The following is an 8,477-nucleotide window of genomic DNA, read 5'->3' as shown; positions in this document are numbered from 1 at the left end:
TATATATACATATATATATATATATATATATATACACACACACACACACACTCATACATATACAGACACGTATTTATGCATGCCCATGTATACACTTACATATCCACGCGCATAAGAATTAGCCATATACGATATCAGAATAATTAAGTAGCAAATATCTGTGATACCGAAGCTTGCGTTGTTGCATGAAAGTTATATTGTTGAATGTTAGTGCTAATGTATTTCGCTTTGCATGTAAAATCCAAAGTGAAATAATGAATGCGTAATTAGATAGTGCTAAATGTAATTCATGGTGTCCCAAAATTAATGCAACCAACATTTTTCAATTTTGACGAAGCAAAATATTGTCATATTTTGATTCTGAGCGTTGCAATGCAATGGTAAAGGAAACACAATTATGTCACTACCACATTTATTCGATATGACCACATCTGTTTCGAATCACAACCTCAGGTCTATGTGAGGATGCTCCACACGCGGCACGCAGCAGTTCAAGTGGAATCGAAGCCCAATCCTAACGCGCTTTTGCCGTCAGAACATCGAGCGAAACACGAGGCGTGCTCAAGACAGTAAATTCCAATGCGCTGAGATCGGGGCTTCATGAGGGCCATACATCCTTGCCTATGAACGACGGGATGTGGTTTTGAATACAGTCTTGTGTCTGTTTGGAGCTGTGGAATGGTAGCGGGTCCTATTGAAGGCTCTAAGGTGCCATTAGAAAGGGCTCATTTGCCCAGGGAAGCAATTCAGGTTCCAAAACTCTCCTCTAATGTATCGCTGGGTGTTAATTTTAACTCCCAATAGCACAAAAACGACAGGAGACTTTCAGCTGCCCAAATCATAACTGACTATAGAATTTGACGTCGATTTACGAATCTACCCTCGACCGAGCCAGATACACTCTAAGGTGGGGTATTCTGGTGGTTCACTGTCTGTTCGATGTCAAATGTATTCTCATCAGTGAATACCATGTTGGACAGCGTGCCTTCAGCAATCTGATGCAGGACGACTTCTCTCCAGTCTCATGGCCATATAAACTTGCATGAGCTCATGATGGTGTATCACCTTTTCTATGATCCTCCTTCAGCAATCGATACATCGATGTTTGGCTTTTTTTATGGCAACAATATTTCTCACAGAACGACGAGCATTTTGACGTCTCTTTTCTCTGGTACTTTTGATAAGCTGAGGGGAATGCAGACTTCTTTTTCGGCCACGTCAATGTCGATCGGCCGTAGAACCAGTCTCTTGAAATTTCTTGACAATGTCCTAGATTATTGTTCGCTTAATTTTAAGCTATATTTCTCTCACTGGTATTACTTTCGCCTTCTTTGTGGGGGTGGGTGGTATGGTTGTATTTCGGTTTATAGACATCATCTAATTTATAAATCACATTTATTGATAGCTTTTAAAGCTTGAAACTTCTTTTGCCTTAATTTCGGAACATCCTGTAGGTTTAGATTCAAAAAGGAATTACATTGTATAAAGGAAATGCAATAGCTATCTGGTATTGATATGTATTGCATCAAATTAAAGTACATTACTTACAAATCCACTAAGTAAAAGTCTGTGGGCCCAACAAATAGAATGGTATATTATCGTTGTTCCTGCTTCTTACATTACTAACAGGTCTTCATTAAATGTTCTTTACTCTCAGTTAAAATAAAGTGATAATTTTGAAATGCATATGAGTGAAATTAATTGATTATGCTTAGAATTATATATTATAGAATTATATATTATAGAATTATATATTATAGAATTATATATTACAGACTTATCTATATGTATACAAATAACATTTTAATAAAATTTTCTCCCGAATATCGAAAAATTTCAAAATACAGCAAAACGACTTTGCTCTCCACGCTATAATTGTTATGCGAGTTTTCTCATAAATAGATTAATTGAAGTATATTAAATATGCATACAACATATTTCGGGGAAGGAGATTTAAATATTTGTTTCTTTTCTTTTCTACTTTAGGCACAATGCCAGAAACTTTGGGGGAAAGGGCCAGGCGATTAGATCGACCCCAGTATGCAACTCATCGGAATTTGAACTCAGAACGTAAAGACAGACGACATACCGCAAATCATTTCATCCGGCGTGCTAACGTTTCTTATTTACTTATTGACCACAAGGGGCTCAAAATTGAGGGGACAAACAAGGACATACAAAGGGATTAAGTCGATCTCAGTGCGTACCTGGTACTTAATTTATCGATCCCGAAAAGATGAAAGGCAAACTCGACCTCGGCGGAATTTGAACTAAAAACGTAACGGCAGACGAAATACCGCTAAACATTTCACCCGGCGTGCTAACGTTTCTGCCAGCTTGCCGACTTAGGGGAAGACGATTTAGATATTATTAGTCGTATGAAATGGTTACTATACACGTACTTTATCACTGTTGCTGGAAATGAATACATCAGGAATTCACAAAGGATCAGTCATCTGCCTCATATAGCAGCGAATAACAAAGAAAAAGGTTGAATAGTCTGTTATTAAATAATAAAATATTTTTGTTTCTTTTACATCGTGTTTATATTTGCAATGAAAACATATACTTATTCCCTTCACAGGACTATTCTAATAGAAATTGATTCTATAGCTTGGCTTTCGCCTCAAAGTCACTTAAGATATTACATAAATAGTTGTTTCACTTTCTCGCAGTATATTGTTTATATTATTTTCACAATATTCACTGTATTCTGTTTATTAACACAACTGTTAAAGTATCTCATATATAAGCAACCATAAAACTCCAATTATATTTGTAACTACAATAGTGACTGCAGTACGGAAAGAAAATTAGTTGCTCTGTATTCAGAACAATAGACAGCCAAAACTAGATATGCAATGTTACCTAAAGGTTTAACTTTGTTATCTTATCAAAACAATAATATTTCATAAGCAGACTTCAATATAAGAAAATATTACAAACGTAGAAAGTATAGATTTTTGGTTACTCTATTATGAATGTAAAATATATCTCTGACAATGAGAATTGCTATGGTCAAATTATTGATATTGGTGTAAACGCCATTGTTCAAAATTGAATTGTTTTAAACTATTTTATGTGCAAGACTATAATTTCTGATATAAAGGACTACATCTACCAAATTGTAAGAAACTGAGCGTGCATATACATCTATAAATTATGTGTGTATGTTGTGTGTGATTTTTGTCGCCATACGTTTGTGCTTGCATGTGTCTATGTACATGTATATTAGTATAATATGTGTGCATTACATATATATATATGTGTGTGTGTGTGTGTATGTATGTCTGTATGTATACATATATATGTACGAATATCGTTCGTAAACTTAAAATCATGTGATTAATAAGAATAGTTTGTTGTATCTACTGTTATTGTCTGAATAATTGTGAAGACGACTACACTCACACACTCATACACTCATGCATGCACGCTCATACATGCACACGCATACATATATAAATATATATACATATATATATACATAAAAGTATAAAAGTATAAATATGTGTATATATATATGTTTGTGTGTGTGTGTTTGTATGTATCACATTCACCCACCATTCATGGGTTTCCTAGGAGAAATATTTGCATTGTTTAGTGTCCTATTTTATAGTTTGGGTTGTTTCAAATATTGAAAGTTTGGGATGAAATACATTTCGCAGAATTCTTACTTCTGTTTAGAGTACTTTTGCTACAACGACGACAACAATAGACAAAAAAGATGTATATATATCTTCAAGCTCTGTTATGTACAGTCTTTCTATAGCTAAATGGATGTTCCCTAGAGGTATATCTCGATATACAGCCTAATACATCTTCCACGCAATAACAGTACACGAATACACGATACAGCAGTCATTAGGCTGCTTTAAATAATTACATTGAATATTTTTCCTTGTGTTGCTTTCTCCATAAATAATATCTACTTAAGGCTATCTACTATAGAGATCTAAGAAAGATTGTAATAGGAGCCAATCGAAATCTTTTCAATATCTATAATTTAGATTGCCTCATCAAGGAATATCGTTAACACAAAGCTGTAAACTTTTAAATTAATTCTAGGAAGTAACAAGTACATCTTCAACTATTTTTGAAACCGTATTTCCTAAAGGAGGACTAATAAAAAGAAAAACAATCTACTTACCTAACATCAATCTCTCTTCCTACTATTAACAAGTATTTCAGTTGTGATCAATTCATACTATCACGTTTATTTCTTGCTTTCATTGATAAGTATTGACGATAACGCTGATGATATTTTCAATCTCATTGTGAGAGCTATTTCAATTGATGAAACTATACCGACAGACAGTAAACCGGAAATTGTTTTATCGAGCACACGCTTCAAAATCCACGAATACAAAACAGAGTTTCTACAATTATAAGAAAGAAGAATGGGCCATTTTCGGGTCCATGGTAAGGTCCACATACCCGTATGACGGCAAGTCTAAATTATGAAATCTTCGTTTAGAAGTTATTTTATGTATTCCATTATGTTAAAAATAACTCCTTAAAAAAGACTCTGAACTTATGAGGTGTAAGTTTGAAAATACTTTACAAAACACAAAACGAAATATTTATTAGAAAATTACCATTTATTCTAGTTACTACTCGAAACACACTTTTGGGAGGATTTCTAAACAGATATCCACAGCAATATATCAAAAATACATATCGTCTGATGGGCCGGAATTTCTTGAAACGAACATTTACAGTTTGGTATCTTTCAGATAGTGTCCGCTGGAGAACCAGTATATATACATTTGGTTTCTATATTTAGAACAGAATGTTCTGTCTTTGAAATTATGAGGTAACCTATTGGAATGAATGTAAGAATGGAGAATATTTTTTTATATTTTTCATCTCTGTGTATAAAAGCGTAAGTGCGCATCTAATTAGCTGATAGAATAAATATACCTCAAGAATACTAAAACAGTTTTTGAAGACCATTGTAATTAAATAACATTTGATACAGAAGCTCTCTTAAGTTTATAATTTATTGTATTGTCTATAAGCACATGTGTGTGTGTGTGTGTGTGTGTGTGTGTGTGTGTGTGTGTGCGTGTGTGTGTGTGTGTGTTTAAACGTTAGTTTTACTTTGTGCTTTTAATTTTCCTCTTTTTGGATACATCACTCTTCTTGACCGATTAATTCAAAGCGGGATTTTATTTGTTTTGTTTTCTTTACAAATGCATCTATATAAACACGGTAGACTGGATATCGCTATGAATAATAGACAAATCCAAGTATCTACAGTACATGAATTTTGTGCATAACTCTGAAGAATCGAATTTTGATACGTGTCAATGAAACCTCATGAATAAATAATTGCATATATTACTGCATTTTGTATCCTTATTCACGATGTGATTGATGCAATCTACTTGGCCACTTCCTCGAGGTTGCTGGCCTTGTGCCAATATTTGAAACTAGTATTCATGAACTTGAATTCAGATGAACCAATTGTAAACTATCTCGCTCCATCCTATTTGTTGATAATTATATGCACCCACACACAATCATACACAGTCACACACACATATAATCACACACATACACACACACAAGCACACACACACATAGACAGATAGATAGATAGATAGATAGATAGATAGATAGATAGATAGACAGATATAAACACATATATATATATATCTATACATATGCATTTGCTTGTGCATATTTGCGTGTCTGTTTGAGTGCATGTGCATATGTATGCTTGTGTGTGTGTGTGTGTGTATTTGTGTGTATGTGTGCGTGCGCGTGTGTGCGTGTATCTGTGTCTGTACTTTGAATGTATCTACATATACATATTTGTGTCTATGTATTGCACACATTGGAAACCAGATTGTGCAACCCTACTTTTACCCTTAAATTTCATCTCTTCCTATTTTCGTTAAATATTTATTGATCCAGTTGATCTCATCCGAACGAAATAAGAATTGTAATTTGATCTGTCATATTTCCTTCCATCTATACTAGAATATTTTAGGATAGAGACGTGCCTATAGAACACAACTGACGGAATGGTCATGAGTAGGAACACGCTGATCAATACTATACTCGATAGGATCTAATCATGGTCAAAACAGCAGGTGTTTCATTAGAATTTCATTTAATTTCCACGTGGTCGCTTTACCAGCTGCAAATTCCTTTCACAATATATATATATAAGGTAAGGCAGCGAGTTGTCAGAATCGTTAGCACGCCGGCCAAAATATTTTGTAGCATTTTGGTCGTCTGAACGTTTTGAGTTCAAACGCTGTGAAGGTTGACTTTGCATTTTGTCCTTCGGGGTCAATAAAATAAGTACGAGTTATTACTGGGCGCCATCTAAATGATTTATCCCCTTCCTTGAAACTGCTGACCTTATATCAAAATTTGGAACAAACATATATCCTACGAACTTAATAAATGTTGTCAAGGTCTCCAACAATTTCGTTGGCTCTCATGGTAATTTATTTACCCATCTCGGAAATAAGGATGCCAACATTAACAGCAACGGGATCTGAACTGCCGCACGGAGATAGAACAATTTCTGCAAAGCTTCATAAACCGAACGAAATTCCCCGTCTATACCTAGAGCAATTTTTTTCATAACAAGATGAAATAGTAACAAATAAAGTGACTTTTATATGTATGCTATTGAGCTAAACAACCAAAACATAACAATAATAAGTCTATTGATTTTATACAAGATTTAATTCTGGCTTTGAAATAATTGCAACAAACATAACCGAACATACTCGCTGTTCCTGTAAAGTATTTCATTAATGCTTAATAACATAGTCTCATTGGCTGCATGATATGACCTTTACATTCATGCAGACACAACATGTATAGGAACATGGTTTTTAAAGTGTTTCACAATGAATATAATACATTTCTTTTATCTTTGTTGTGTGTGATGTGCTTTGTCTGTTTGTACGCACGTGTTCCGCTCTCTTTGTATTATTGTGTGTATCCATGTATCTGTGTATGGAGATGTTTTATTTGAACAGACCCTGAAGACAAACTCTGGGGTATAACGGTTAGTTTTGATCTAAAATTTGAATCAGTGTGACAAGCAAAATTGGATGAATTTAAGTTAAATAATGAAAGTAATAAAAACTGTTTTATTGTAAAGTTTTTCCTTAATTTTCCGTCTAAAACATCATTTTACAAACGTTGAATAGACAGGGAGAGGAAATAATGTGTAAAAGTTTTATTCAATTAAGAAAAGAAGCGAAATTTACTTTAATTCATTAAATTGTCTGCTTGACAGGAAGCTTCTACTTGCTACCACTACTGTTGTACTCAGTTATTGAACTCTCTCCATCGACATCTAAGTTTGGACAAAAGCGGTCGATATGTTTTTCTGTGCGTCTATTTCATTTTGTTCATTGTGTTCGCCCTCTCTAGTTGTCAATTTACCGCTAACTCTTCTTTTGATAAAGGGTCGTTTTTATGGGGAAAATTCAGGAATAAATAACAAAAAGTATAGTTTTATTAAACACATTACCTTGCTTGCACATCCGTTCAAATTTTGCATACCACATATTCAAAATCAATAAGATAGATAGATAGATAGATAGATAGATAGGTAGATAGATAGATAGATAGATAGATAGATAGATAGATAGATAGATAGATAGATAGATATAAAGATAGATAGATAGATAGATAGATAGATAGATAGATAGATAGATAGATAGATAGATAGATAGATAGGCAGGAACACAGACAAACAGACAGATAGACTGACTGTTTAACAGACGGATGAACGACGGATAGCCAAATAGACAGACAAATATAAAGATATATTTACATGCATAGCAGAATAAAAGTTATATAAAAACAAAGATCGTGATGAGTTAGCAATGAAAATTCGGAGGTGGAGGGATCGAGAAACGTAAATACATAATTTTTATCACATTCCTGACATCATGTTTTTTGTTTTTTGCTTTTTTCGAATGGGCATAAGGAGAAGAAAGAGGACGAAAAGTGAGACGAATCTGGGGATATATATGAGAGAGAATTACACCAACTATGTGATATACGATTCTTCAGGACCAGCGATCTAGAATTAAGCAAATCACTTTGTATAATATCATCCAGATTTTTCCCTCCCCACCGCCATTTTGACCGCTTCGAGAATGCATCATAATGCAAACTAAAGGTATACAAATTCTTTCAACGTAATACATTTTGTTAACATATTCTTTCATTGGCTTCAGTCAATTGACTGCGGCCATGCTGGAGCACCGCCTGTAGTCGGGGGCAAATCGATCCCAAGACTTATTCTTTGTAAGCCTAGAGTTATTCTATCGGCCTATATTACCGAACCGCTAAGTTACGGAGAAGTAAACACACCAGCATCGATTGTCAAGCGACATTGGCGGGACAAACATAGACACGCACACACACACACGCACGCACGCACACACACACACACACGCACACACACACATACACACACACACACACACACA

Source organism: Octopus bimaculoides, chromosome 18 (genome assembly GCF_001194135.2).
Source record: "Octopus bimaculoides isolate UCB-OBI-ISO-001 chromosome 18, ASM119413v2, whole genome shotgun sequence".
Taxonomy (NCBI): Eukaryota; Metazoa; Mollusca; class Cephalopoda; order Octopoda; family Octopodidae; genus Octopus; species Octopus bimaculoides.
This window is presented reverse-complemented; position numbering follows the sequence as displayed.